Source organism: Lithobates pipiens, unplaced genomic scaffold (genome assembly GCF_037356315.1).
Source record: "Lithobates pipiens isolate NorthernLeopardFrog02 unplaced genomic scaffold, aLitPip1_a1.2 Scaffold_16, whole genome shotgun sequence".
Lineage (NCBI taxonomy): Eukaryota > Metazoa > Chordata > Amphibia > Anura > Ranidae > Lithobates > Lithobates pipiens.
Genome location: NW_027507748.1, coordinates 640,921,683 through 640,936,778, shown reverse-complemented (window position 1 = coordinate 640,936,778; position 15,096 = coordinate 640,921,683). Strand labels below are relative to the sequence as shown.

The window sequence follows — 15,096 nt, the reverse complement described above, 5'->3', positions numbered from 1 at the left end:
AGGATGATACGATGTCCGTGATAGGCGGAACACAGGCTGCTGGGAAATTCAGTGTTCCGCCTATCACAGGCGAAGGCGGAGGCGCGGCTTTTGAATTTTACAATGGCCGCCGAGGCGCCGACGAAGAGGGCACGGGACGGAGGCAAGGCAAGGCACGGCACGGGACGGGGACGGGACGGAGGCAAGGCAAGGCACGACACGGGACGGAGGTAAGGCACGGCACGGGACGGAGGCAAGGAGGCAAGGCACGGGACGGAGGCTCGGGACACAGGTAGGCTGGACACACACACACACACACACACACACACACACACACACGGATGGAGACACACACACACAGGGATGGATGGATACACACACACACACACACACACACACACACACACACACAGGGATGGATGGATGGATGGAGACACACAGGGATGGATGGATGGAGACACACACACACAGGGATGGATGGATGGATGGAGACACACACACACACAGGGATGGATGGATGGACACACACACACACAGGGATGGATGGATGGATGGATGGACACACACACACACAGGGATGGATGGACGGACACACAGGGATGGACGGACACACAGGGATGGACGGACACACACACAGGGATGGACAGGCATGTCTCACCCTCGGCTTATACACGAGTCAATAAGTTTGCCAGTTTTTTTGGGGGTAAATTGGGGGCCTCGGCTTATATTCGGGTCGGCCTATACTCGAGTATATACGGTACATTTGGGTTTAACTGCTTCAGCCCCAGAAGATTTTTACCCCCTTCCTGACCAGAGCACTTTTTGCAATTCAGCATGGAGTCACTGACAATTGCACGGTCCTGCGACGTGGCTCACAAAAAAAAAAAAAAAAAAATGGACGTCCTTTTTTTCCCCACAAATAGAGCTTTTTGGTGGTATTTGATCACCTCCGCGGTTTTTATTTATAAATTGTGGAAAAAAAAACAAAAACACATTTTTTAAGTTTTGCTATAATTATCCCCCAAAAATATATATATAAAAAAAAAAAAAAAATTCCCTCAGTTTAGGCCGATACGTATTCTTCTACATATTTTTGGTTAAAGAAAAAACAATTGCAATAAGCGTTTGATTGGTTTGCACAAAAGTTTAACAATAGGGGATAGTTTTATGGCATTTTTATACTTTTTTTTTTACTAGTAATGGCAGCGATCAGTGATTTTTATTGTGACTGCGACATTAGTTTTTTTATATTTTTGTCATTTATACAGCAATCAGTGCTATACAAATGCACTGATTCCTGTGTAAATGACACTGGCAGTAAAGGGGTTAACCCCTAGGGGGCAGTGTAAGGGTTAAGTGTATCCTGGGGAGTGTGGCTATGTGTGACACGTCACTGATCTCTTCTCCCGATCACAGGGATTAGAAATCAGTGTCACTAGGCAGAACGGGGAGATGCTCGTTTACATCATCTCCCAGTTCTTCCTCTCCCTTGTGACTATCGCGGGGCCTGCGACCCGACTCACGGATGTCCCAACCGTCACGCACGTGATGGCGTGGCGGAAAATTTAAGGGGACGTACAGGTACACCCATTTGTCCAGCTGTGCCATTCTGCCGACATACTTTGGTGTGCGCCGGTCTGGAAACGGTTAACAATCATCACCCGTAGTAGGTTGCAAAGGCAGTGGGTTTTTAAACACTGCAGAAAACACATGGAACATGCCTTTCTAGCACCACATTCTGGTATAAACCGGCTCCACCAGGACACTGTGTCCAGTGATCTTTGACTTAATGTTGTTCAAGTAGATCTCCATCTCTAAAGGTTGCCTACCCCTGCATTAACCAATTCTGGACCAGCCGCTGCAGTTTTACTGGGCCAGGTTGGCTCCCCTGCGCGAAACCACCTAACTGTACATGGGCTCATGGTGACCGGATAGCAGGCGCGCGCCCGCTGCACAACGGGGATGCCGATGCTCACTGCCACGAGCGATTGTGAGCTGGAGACACAGAACAGGGACGAGTGTGTAAACACACTTCCCTTTTCTAACAGGAGTGACAGATCGTGTGTTCCTATTAGCTAGGAACCACTATCTGTCACTTCCTGTAATTAGTCCCTCCCCCTTCAGTTAGAACCACCTCCCAGGAAACACCGTTAACCCCTTCACTGCCAGTGACTTTACAGTAATGGTTCCAAAAAGAAAGTGTCAAAATTGTCCGATGTGTCTGCCATGTTGCAGTCAAGATAAAAAAAAAAAAAAAAAAAAATATAGGCCGACATTACTAGTTTATACATTTTAAAAAAAGCTATAAATCTATCCCCTATTTTGTAAATGCTTTTGCGCAAACCAATCAATATACGCTTATTGCGATTTTTTTACCAACTATATGTAGAATACATATTGGCCTAAGCGAGTTTATTTTTGGGGGATATTTAATAATATAGCAAAAAGTAAAAAGAAAATTTTTCTAAATTATCGCTCTGTTTATAGCGCAAAAAATAAAAACTGCAGAGGCGATCAAATACCGAAATAAAGTACTATTTGTGGTAAAAAGGATTTTTGTACTTCCCGTAAAATCCTTCTCTGATGTTCATTGACAGACACAGCACTTTAATCTTGAACTTAGGGTTATATCGCCACCTTTAGGAGAGGACTAGGCAGAACACAAAAAAAAACATAGCACTGCCCAGGGACGGTCCTACTGGCTATAATCCCTCATTCTGCTTCCAGAAGTTCTTCAAAAAGCAGTACAAACAGGAGGGGTGGGTGCTGTGTCCGTCAATGAACATCGGAGAAAAGGATTTTACGGTGAGTACCAAAATCCTATTTTCTTTCGTCCATGGACAGACACAGCACTTTAATCTTGACCATAGGGACATCCCCAAGCAGTGTCAAAAACGAGCGGTGGGAATAGAAAGAAAAAACTCCACCCATATCAAATGGAATTCCTCCTCAGGAGTTGCAACCTCAATCAGCCGTCTGCAAAACCTTGCGGCCGAAGCACGCATCTGAAGATGCGCCCACATCAACTTTGTAAAATTTGGTGAAAGTGAACGGATGACCAGGTCACCGCCTTACACACCTGGGAAACAGACTTTATAGCGGAAAGCCCAAGGAGGCACCAATTGCCCTGGTAGAATGTGCCATGACAGGAAAGGGAGGCGCTCACCCCCTTATGGCATAAGCCTGAACCACGATCTGTGATCCATCGAGAAATGGTGGCTGACGAGACCACCAGGCCCTTCTTCGGACCAGCAACCGCTACAGAGAGTCCGACCTCCAAAAAAGGAGCTGTAGCAGACAGATACACCCTGAGCTCGAATCACATCCAAAAGAATGTAAAGCAGTCTCCTTGGGATGCGACGGCTGAGGACATAAAGACGGGAGCACAATGTCCTCATTTCGATGAAAAGCCCGGAAGAAGGCTGCTGATGCAGCACCGCCTTATCCTTGTGAAACACCAACGTAAGGAGACTTGCATGACAAGGCCGCCAACTCAGAAACCAGCCTTGCAGATGCAATAGCCACTAGAAAGACTTCTTTCTGAGAGTGTGTCAACAGGATCTCCCCAACGTTTTCAAATGGTGGTTTTGCGACAGAAGGTCCTCTCGCATCGGCAGCCACCAAGGAACATCCGCCACCATTCATACTATGTCGGCGTACCAAGGACGTCGAGGCCAATGTGGGGCAATGAGAATCACTGGAATACCCTCGGCCTCCACTCGAAATAGCAGACGAGGGAGGATTCTGAGCAGGGGAAAGGCATAAAATCAGCCAATAATGCCCCATGGTGCCACCAACGCATCTGACACGTCTGCCCAGAGATCCACATCTGGCATGCCCCTCAAGAAAATGAGCCGAAACACTTCTGTATGCAGTGACCATTCCCCCTGGTCCAGCAACTGACGACAGGTAGTCCGGCTGCCAGTTTTCTATGCCCGGAATGTATACGGCTGACAGAGCCAGCACGCGCCGATCTGTCCACTGTAGGATGTGAGACCTCCAGCGCAGCAGCTGAGCTCCTTGATTGACATATGCCGCTGCCGTGGCATTGTCCAACTGGATTCTGACTGCCCCTGTGACCATGTGGAGAGGCACCGCCTGATCGCCCGAAGCTCCTGCACATTCTTCGGGCAGGCGGGATTCTTCCTGCATTGAGCAACCCTGGGCCGACTGTATGCCCCAAACTCCCCCCCAGCCAGTCAGGCTGGCGTCCATTGTGATCACCATCCAATGAAGAGGAAGGAATGACTTCCCAGACCGAAGGGCTGGAGACCTCAGCCACCAGAGAAGTGAATGCCTGACTGGCTGGCTCACCCGAATTTGGCAATTTGGGGATGTCGGAGATTTGTCCCATTCAGGATCTTTCTGCAAGACTCGAGTGGAATTATGCATACGGTACTGCCTCGAAAGTGGCTACCATGAGACCCAGAACTTGCATACAAAAAACGCAGCAACGACCCACAGGACATCAATAACTGCAATGCAGATTGAAGAGTCTGAAGCTTGTCCGAAGGGAGAAAGACTCTCGCCTCCGAGTCCAGAATCAACCCCAGGTACTCCAGGTGTTGAGTCGGCACCAACACCGACTTCTGGAGGTTCAACACCTAACCAAACTCCCAGAGAGTCTGTATGGTGATTGCCACATGCTCCCTTGATTCTGAGGCAGAAGCTGCTCTCAGGAGGTCATCCAGGTAACCCGCGATTACGATCCCTCGCTGTCTCAGCAACGCCACATATGGGGACATGCTGGACTCCAGGAAAATAACCGAGGTTCCTGCAGCGGCCAGTCCCCCCACATGGCAGCACACAGACACTCAAAACAGCAGCCAAAATGGAGAAAAAAAAAAAATGATTGGACCACCAACCGCCCAGCACCCTGCCAGGACCCCCGACCAGGTACGTGCTCTGCACCCCGGGAGAGGGAAAGGGAGAGGGAAAGGGAGAGGGAAAGGGAGAGGGAAAGGGAGAGGGAAAGGGAGAGGGAAAGGGAGAGGGAAAGGGAGAGGGAAAGGGAGAGGGAAAGGGAGAGGGAAAGGGAGAGGGAAAGGGAGAGACCCCAGGAAGGACGCTGACTGTGGATGTACACTCTGCTGATTATTAGAAAGTCTTTTTTCTATCTATTAATGTGTGAGTACCCTGTGTATGAAATGAAACACTATGGTATTCCCTCTCTCAATCTATTGGGTCCTATGGAGCAATAAGAATAAAATTTAAAGGAGGTGGTGACCGGATTTAACAGGGGAGAAGAGAGAAAGAAATCTATATACTTTTATGAGAGTTCCTCCTTGCTATAGGTAAGGGGACACTGCCCACTAAAGTGTGATCACAGCGGGATTAAGCACTGGGAGATCCACACTTCAGTTGAATTTGCACAAGTTTGCACAAAACACTTGCACTTAAATGAGACTGCTGTTTATTTATGGACTTGAATATTTACATCTTTTTACTTTTTCTTTTTTGATGGATTTTAATATATTTAATCTATAGAGGCCGGATTCATTTGGGTATAACGTATGTTACAGGCAGCTCTATAGTGCGTTTACTACTATATATTTTTTGTTTAATCCTAAGTTTATTTATTTTATATTTTTATTTCCATGTGATCAGGAGAGGGCACCCTCTTTTTTGGTCTAGGTATATTCTTTGTTGTTTTCTTGTATATCATTTGTTTATTATTAGGGTGGTTCACTTATATCACCTCTGGAGAGTGTTTACTTATCTGCTTGATTTGTGTAACTAGGCATTATACTTATCACCCTCAGAGGGTTATTTAATATAGGGGCAGCGCAACACCAACATATCTTCAGCTTCATATTAAGTGGATACGGTGTGACATTTCAGTAGTAGCAGCAGCCCTTGGCATTTGATAGATCACCAGTGGTAGCGCAGGAATAAAACACCATCATTTAAACTATATCACACGAGTCGGAGCACTTTATTTTGCATGAGCCTTCACGCTGGCAAATGTTTGGGAAGCAATAAAGTGCATAAAGTATCAATATAACATATCAATAATAAAGTGCATCAGAAAATGACAGTATGACAAAAATGTCCATGCAATAGTGCAAATAGCGCAAATCACATAACGTATTTATGCCAAAAAATAGGGAGGAGTTGAGGTGTCGTTCGCTACTTCCGGTCACGGCCGAGACCAGAAGCACCGCTGTTTACATCTGTGAATTCCATTATTGTAATGTAAGTGTGGATATTTTTTATTAATAAAGTGGATTAACTTTACTACTCATTGGAGGCCCCCTTATTCTCTTGTATATTAACCGGATTGTGGATATTGGAGGAAATAGCTGATGTCCCGGAGGTGGTATTTATAAGAGGTGGAAGACTGCTTACCAACCACCCCTCAAGCGTGATCCGGTCCTTAGGGACCTTGATTAGAGGTGAGAGGCTGGGCGAAACAAGGGGTGCACGTAAAGCACTGAAGGTTAAAGGAATGGTGTATATTGCACTTATTACTCACATTGCATGATTACCATCATCTGTTGGACGGATTGCACATTTTTCAGAGTGGACGGTTTACATTTTTGCACTTTGCACCGGATATTTATTTTTTACTTATTGGAGCTCTAAGAAGTTTTTTGGCATAAATACGTTGTGATTTGCACTATTTGCACTATTGCATGGACTTATTGATTGATTCATTTTTGTCATACTGTCATTTTCTGATGCACTTTATTATTGATATTATGTTATATTGATACTTTATTGCTTTGCACCATTTTTGCTACTTTTTTTTGCACATTTTTATGCACTGTATGAATTTATATTTATATATTTTATCAATATATTTATATTAGTTTGGCAAGTACGCATTTAGTAATATTTTAGTTAGTGCCACATAAAACGCCCCCTTTATTTGTTATTTTGAGTGTAGAGAACACTTTTATATGTGAGCAGCTTTCTTTAGTTTATACCTAGTTCCCCTAGCGAGGTTGTGCGCAACAGGACTTAACCATTTTTAAATGTTTGGGCAGTTTGCGGTGACCTGAGGTGCGGAGTCTGCAGATAGGAGAGACACGCTGACTGACCTCCCTTAACCACTTGCCGACCGCCTCACGCCGATGTACGTCGGCAGAATGGCACGGGCAGGCATAAGCACGTACATGTACGTGATTTGCCTCCCGCGGGTCGGGGGCCCGATCGGGCCCCCGCCCGGTGCCTGCGGCGGTCGGTTTTCGTTCGGGAGCGATCCCGGACGAGGGGACGGCCATTCATTCATGGCCACCCCCTCGCGATCGCTCCCGACGAATGGAAATCCTCGGTGACATCACTTCCTCTCCTGTAATGTAAACACAGGAGAGGAAGTGATGTATTCTCTCCTCCGTGTCGGTATTTTTCGTTCCGACACGGAGGAGAGCGGATCAGTGAGTTGCACCAACACATCCCACACACAGTAGAACATGCCAGGCACACTCACACCCCCCCTTTACCCCCCGATCACCCCCCCAATTACCCCTGCCCCCCCAGTCACAGTGACACCAATGTCATTTTTTTTTTTTTTTTTTTTTTTTTTGCATTGGTGTCATTTGTGACTGTAATAACTGTTAGGGCAGTTAGGGTTAGCCCCCTTTAGTTCTAATGTACCCCCCTAACCCCCCCAATAAAGGTTTAACCCCGTGATCACCCCCCGTCGCCAGTGTCACTAAGGCTGGGTTCACATTGCAGCGGTTTATGAGAACGAATGTGATTCGCACCGCACTGCAGTGCAAATCACATCCGATCTCTGTGCGATTCGAGTTCAGCCATTCGCCGCACCCGCCACACCCGCCGCACCCGCCGCAAATTCGCACGGGACCCTTTTTTTGGCCCGCAGCAGAATCGGATCGCATGGGTGTTCACACCATGCGATCCGAGTTTGCAGATCGCACTGCGATATGCGAACTGATCTGGGGGTGTCAGTAACATTTCACTGACACTCCCAGCAGTTCGCATAGGGCAGTGTGAACTGCCGCCTGGAGGCATGCGATGCGGGAACCCGCCGCGGATTCGCGGCGTTCCCGCATCGCTCCAGTGTGAACCCAGCCTAATAAGCGATCATTTTTCTGATCGCCGTATTAGTGTCACAGGTGACGCTAGTTAGGCAGGTAGGTATTTAGGTTCGCCGCAGCTTTTTATAGCGCTAGGGACCCCCATATACTACCGCATAAAGCCCCCTGATTGCCCCCTAGTTAACCCTTTCACCAGTGATCACCATATAACTGTTACAGGTGACGCTGGTTGGTTAGTTATTTTTTTATAGTTTCAGGGCACCCGCCATTTATTACCTAATAAAGGTTTAACCCCCTGATCACCCGGCAGGTGTCATTTGTGACTAATAACTGTTAGGGCAGTTAGGGTTAGCCCCCTTTAGTTCTAAGGTACCCCCCTAACCCCCCCAATAAAGGTTTAACCCCGTGATCACCCCCCGTCGCCAGTGTCACTAAGGCTGGGTTCACATTGCAGCGGTTTATGAGAACGGATGTGATTCGCACCGCACTGCAGTGCAAATCACATCCGATCTCTGTGCGATTCGAGTTCAGCTATACAGATAGTATGGCTGAATTCGTGTCGCACCCGCCGCAAACTCGCACGGGACCCTTTTTTTGGTCCGCAGCAGAATCGGATCGCATGGGTGTTCACACCATGCGATCCAAGTTTGCAGATCGCACTGCGATATGCGAACTGATCTGGGGGTGTCATTAACATTTCACTGACACTCCCAGCAGTTCGCATAGGGCAGTGTGAACTGCCGCCGGGAGGCATGCGATGCGGGAACCCGCCGCGCATTCGTGGCGTTCCCGCATCGCTCCAGTGTGAACCCAGCCTAATAAGCGATCGTTTTTCTGATCGCTGTATTAGTGTCACAGGTGACGCTAGTTAGGCAGGTAGGTATTTAGGTTCGCCGCAGCTTTTTATAGCGCCAGGGACCCCCATATACTACCGCATAAAGCCCCCTGATTGCCCCCTAGTTAACCCTTTCACCAGTGATCACCATATAACTGTTACAGGTGACGCTGGTTGGTTAGTTATTTTTTTATAGTTTCAGGGCACCCGCCATTTATTACCTAGTCTCACTAGTGTACCCCTAAATTTAGGGGTGTCTACTTTCTAAAATGGGGTCATTTGGGGGGGGGGGTTTGTGCCATCTTGGCATTTTATGGCCTTCAAAACTGTAACGCCCTTAGAAAGCCTGAAGGCGGTGCTTGGTTTTTGGGGCCCCGTACGCGGCTAGGCTCCCAAAAAGTCCCACATATGTGGTATCCCCGTACTCAGGAGAAGCAGCAGAATTTATTTTGGGGTGTCATTTCACATATGCCCATGGCATGCGTGAGCAATATATCATTTAGTGACAACTTTGTGAAAAAAAAAAAAAGTTTGTAATTTTCCCGCAACTTGTGGCAAAATATAAAATATTCCATGGACTCAACATGCCTCTCAGCAAATAGCTTGGGGTGTCTACTTTCTAAAATGGGGTCATTTGTGGGGGTTTTGTGCCATCTTGGCATTTTATGGCCTTCAAAACTGTAATAGGTAGTGAGAAGTGAACTCAAAAAATTACGCCCTTAGAAAGCCTGAAGGCGGTGCTTGGTTTTCGGGGCCCCGTACGCGGCTAGGCTCCCAAAAAGTCCCACATATGTGGTATCCCCGTACTCAGGAGAAGCAGCAGAATTTATTTTGGGGTGTCATTTCACATATGCCCATGGCATGCATGAGCAATATATCATTTAGTGACAACTTTGTGAAAAAAAAATAAAAAAAAAAAAAGTTTGTAATTTTCCCGCAACTTGTGGCAAAATATAAAATATTCCATGGACTCAACATGCCTCTCAGCAAATAGCTTGGGGTGTCTACTTTCTAAAATGGGGTCATTTGTGGGGGTTTTGTGCCATCTTGGCATTTTATGGCCTTCAAAACTGTAATAGGTAGTGAGGCGTGAAATCAAAAATTTACGCCCTTAGAAAGCCTGAAGGCGGTGCTTGGTTTTCGGGGCCCTGTACGCGGCTAGGCTCCCAAAAAGTCCCACATATGTGGTATCCCCGTACTCAGGAGAAGCAGCAGAATTTATTTTGGGGTGTCATTTCACATACGCCCATAGCATGTGTGAGCAATATATCATTTAGTGACAACTTTGTGTAAAAAAAAAAAAAAATTTTTTTTTTGTCATTATTCAATCGCTTGAGGCAAAAAAATAAAATATTCAATGGGCTCAACATGCCTCTTATCAATTTCCTTAGGGGGTCTACTTTCCAAAATGGGGTCATTTGGGGGGGTTTTGTACTGCCCTGTCATTTTAGCACCTCAAGAAATGAGATAGGCAGTCGTAAACTAAAAGCTGCGTAAATTCCAGAAAACGTACCTTAGTTTGTAGATGTGACAACTTTTGCGCAAACCAATAAATATACAATTATTGACTTTTTTTTTACCAAAGACATGTGGCTGAATACATTTTGGCCTAAATGTATGACTAAAATTGAGTTTATTGGATTTTTCTAATAACAAAAAGTAGAAAATATCATTTTTTTTCAAAATTTGCGGTCTTTTTACGTTTATATCGCAAAAAATAAAAATCGCAGAGGCAATCAAATACCATCAAAAGAAAGCTCTATTTGTGGGAAGAAAAGGACGCAAATTTTGTTTGGGTACAACATTGCATGACCGCGCAATTACCAGTTAAAGCAGCGCAGTGCCAAAGTGTAAAAAGACCTCTGGTCATTTACCAGCAAAATGGTCCGGTCTGAAAGTGGTTAAACAGGGGGTCGCTGATGATCTGGTAAGCCCCCATCTTATTAGTGGTAATTAAAAGGTGACGGGTCCCACAAGGTCAAGTATATTATTTTTATTCAATTAAGTCACACTATCTGTTGGATTTTTTTGATATTTCTATCGACATTTATGATTTATGGACACATGAATTTGTTTTATTGCACATTTGCATGTTAATATTGATTTTGTTTGAATGCCACTTTATTTTGGTTTTGGATTGTCACCATTTGTGCACGTTTCACTGGTCCGATTATTTAATCATTTATTGAACAAGAGCTGCACTTTATTTATTTTTTCTTTGAATAAAAAGATCACGATTCTCACGACATAAAATCTTTCACACTTTTTTTTAAAATAATAATCAGATTACAGACCGCCTGTCAGTTTTTATCCAATCCGCCAGACGGATGGAAAATAGGGTTTGCATCTGTCTGGATTGTGGATCGGATGTCAGTGGACATGTTGCTGACATCCGACTCTCCATAGAGCTGTATGGAGCGACCATTCCGCTGCAAAAACTAACAGGCTGATCTGAACAGTCTGCGTGTGTGAAAGGGGCCAAAGTCTGTTCCATTGACAAATTATTACAACGTTTATACTGAAGTTCAACTGATAAAGAATGTTGTGATTCTTGTCAGAAAAAAATATATATAAATATATATATAGCTGCAACTAAATTATTTTCATAATCTATTAGTTGGCCGATTGTTTCGATTAATCGGTTAATAACCTAAAAAATGTGTGGTGTATAATTTAGTTAATATGTAAAGTTTAAGTTGGGATTTCCTTTGGGAGGTACTCCAAAGTTTTGGGCTTGGCCCCAAGTTTTTGAGGTGGGTGAGATTGCTCTACAGGGCTCCAAGGGCCAGAGTGCGTACCAACGACCAGGCAGGGATGCCCCGTCACCCGGTCTGTTTGCCTGGGCTCTGGAGCCTTTGGTGATTTTGATTCGGGAGTCGCCTGTGATACGGGGTTTACGGAAGGGTGCCCTGGAAGAAAAAAATCTCCCTCTACGCCGACGATGCCCTGCTTTATCTGAATGACACAGGCCCACCCCTAACGGCCGCGCTCACGCTTTTTAATCAATTTGGTTCCTTTTCGGGTATCCGCATAAATTGGTCCAAATCGATCCTTTTCCCCCTGGATGCTCAAGCACCCCCATCGTCTGGTAATATGCTGCTACAATGGGCCACTGAATTTAAATACCTAGGGGTGATGGTGACTAGATATTATACAAAATACTACACCCTAAATGTGCTTCCCCTTCTCCGCCTACTGAGAGAGATGTCGGTCGTGGTCTGGGCTCCCGCTGAATTTGGTGGGACGCATAAATATCATTAAAATGATAGTTCTGCCCAAATTCAACTATATATTCCGGAATTGCCCGGACTGGATACCGGGGACGTTTTTTCAGGAGGTGGACAAGTGTATTGGTTCCTTTATATGGAACGGCTCCGCCCCCCCCGGCTGGCCAAATCCACGCTGCAGGCAGCGGTGAGTTTGGGAGGCCTTGCTCTTCCCAATCTGCGAGTCTACTACTGGGCTGCTATGTTGGTCACCGTCTCTTGGTGGTTTTTGCGGCGCGGAGATCCAACGCAGCGGTGTGCCTTGAGGCTGCTCTTCTGGGCTCCCTGCAGGATCTACGAAAATTTGGTCTACAGGGGGGTGAAGGCGTATGCTACTCTCCCTGGGCCGACGAGGGCGACAATTAAAGTCTGGAGTGTGACCGAGCGCAGGTTTAAGCGGTCGGGGTGCTGGTCTCCGGCCCAGCCCTTATGGGGTAATACTAATCTGCCGCATTTTAGAACGATCCCGGACACACAGGTGTGGGCGCGTTTCGGTATTAAAACCTTGGGAGATATCATGTCATTGGGTAACTTGTTATCACTCCATCAGCTGACCCTCTCCCATGCGCTCCCTGGCTGGATGTATTTCAGGTATGCCCAATTACGCCATGCGGCCAGAGCTCAATTTCCTGACCCCCCGGTTTTGCAACTTAGTCCGTTGGAGGAGCTCTTTACAGGGGATGGCCCACGTAAACCTCTGTCCGAGTTGTACCGCACCATTTTCCCAATAGACTCTTCTAAACTGAACTCGCTTTGGGACAAATGGAAGGCCGAAATCCCCACACTGGAGAGGGAGGATTGGGAGGACTGCTTGGAGCGGGGCCCCCAAGTTGGTTATCTCGGCGGGGGACAAACGTATTCAAACTAAATTTCTACACAGAGTGTATCATACCCCCGTGCGCTTGGCCAGGATCTACCCTGCAAGGGATCCTCACTGCCCCCGTTGCAAGTCGGAACTAGGGACGTACCTCCATATGTTCTGGGAATGCCGTAAGCTATCTAGATTTTGGTTGGAGATTTTTGACCACTTAAATACCTGGCTTAACCTGAATGTCCCCCGCCCCCCTCTATCTGTTGGCGGGAGCTATAATACAGAGGTGGCTGATTCCTTGAATCTTTTGACGACCGGGGTTACTTCTCTACTACTATGTCTTGCTGCCTGACTCTTAATAACTCGACTGTATGAATACTTGTAAATGTGTTCTGTACCATACTATGTTCCGGTCTTGATGTATGTAGAACTGTATTCTGAGCTACTGTACTGTCTATAATTGTTTGACAATAAAGCACTCCTGTTTAAAAAAAAAAAAGTTTTAAAAGCAATTTATTCTTAAATATCTCTATGCAGTAGTAAATATAAATAACCAACTATATGGTTAGGGAGCAAAATATCTAATCCACGCTGAGAACAACAGACAGAAGAGATATACTGTATATCTATTAGAGGAGAGAGATACTGTATATACCGGTACTATTAGAGGGGATATATACTGCATATACTATTAAAGGGTCAATCTAGTAAATATCAGACTCATTAACTTTAACCCCAATTTGTTACTGGCCGATTAAGCGATTATGAAAATAGTAACCGATTAATTGTCGATTGTTTATATACACATACATATATACACACACACACCAGTGCTGCACGATTCTGGCCAAAATGAGAATCGCAATTTCTTTTTTGCTTAGAATAAAAAGATCAAATTCTTGCAACGTAAAATCCATCTATATATTTATTTTAGACACCCTAGAGAATAAAATGGTGGCACGCTGTATTTGCGCAGCGGCCTTTACAATGCAATTTTTTGGGAAAAAAATACTTTTATGAATTAAACAAGTAAAGTTAGCCTCTCTTTTTTTAATGTGAAAGATTTTACGTCGCAAGAATTTGATCTTTATATTCTAAGCAAAAAAAAAATAATTGTGATTCTCATTTTGGCCAGAAATGTGCAGCACTGGTGTGTGTGCGTGATATATATATATATATATATATATATATATATATATATATATATATATATATTTGGGGGTTCTAGGTAATCTTCTACCAAAAAAATGAAAACATTTTTTATCTTGAAACCAACAAATGTAAAAAAAGTTTAGTGTTTAAGTGGTTAAACTTTTTCACTTACACACACACTATTCCATTGACAAATTGTTACAATGTTTATTACTTAAAGGGGTTGTAAAGGTAAATGTTTATGCATTCTATGCATTAAGGTGAAAAAACATCTCACGGTGCCGATGTTCTGGCAGATAGTGTCCTGTCATCATATAGTGTCCGCCCCGTATTGCGCAGAAGAATCTTTGGAAAATTTCCGAAAGATGAATGGCGCCTGCGCCGTGAGTGGAGGTGGTAGCCCCACCATCCAAGCGGACATAGGGTTGTAAAAGTTAGAGGGCCGCTCGCCACGCTTGGGGCTCAGGCTCGCTGAGCTCAGCTCTTTTATATTCCTACTCGGATGGTGGGGATAGAACCTGGAGTCACGGCGCAGGCGCCGTTCTTCGGCTATTTACGGAACATGTGTGTGCTTCGCATGCGCAGTACACAGCGGTCACTATCTGATGAGGGACCATATATGATAGGACACCAGCGCCCCCAGCCCCCCCCCCCCCCCCCCCGTTTTACTTACCTCACCCCTCGAAAGTGGAGGCAAGTGTAACATGTTTGTTAAAAAAAAAAAAAAAAAAAAAAAAAAATTACTTTACAATCCCTTTAAGTTCAACTGATAAAGAAAGTTGTGATTCTTGGCAGGCTGCCCAGTTTTTGTCTTCCTTTCCAGGACTGTGGCTTCAGAAGAGCAGAGAATCCTCTGCATAGACAGAATTGTGAAAGGCTTTAGTCAAGATAACGATCTGTGACGATTAATTGTGCAGCTCTAATACACACATTCGCTAATTTCCTGGTTAAAAAAAAAAAAAAAAAAAAAAAAGTACAGATTTTAACTTTTAAGTAACAAATACTAAACCTTTCACGAGGTGAAACACACAGCTCTGGCAGCATAAGGGT

General features: G+C 45.2%; 1 protein-coding gene across 2 annotated transcripts in view; it reads right to left on the bottom strand.

Annotated features, from left to right (window-relative positions):
- Positions 1 to 15,096, bottom strand: part of RCBTB1 (RCC1 and BTB domain containing protein 1) — a 68,142-nt gene that overhangs the window by 52,596 nt on the left and 450 nt on the right. The gene's annotated exons all lie outside the window — the stretch shown is intronic.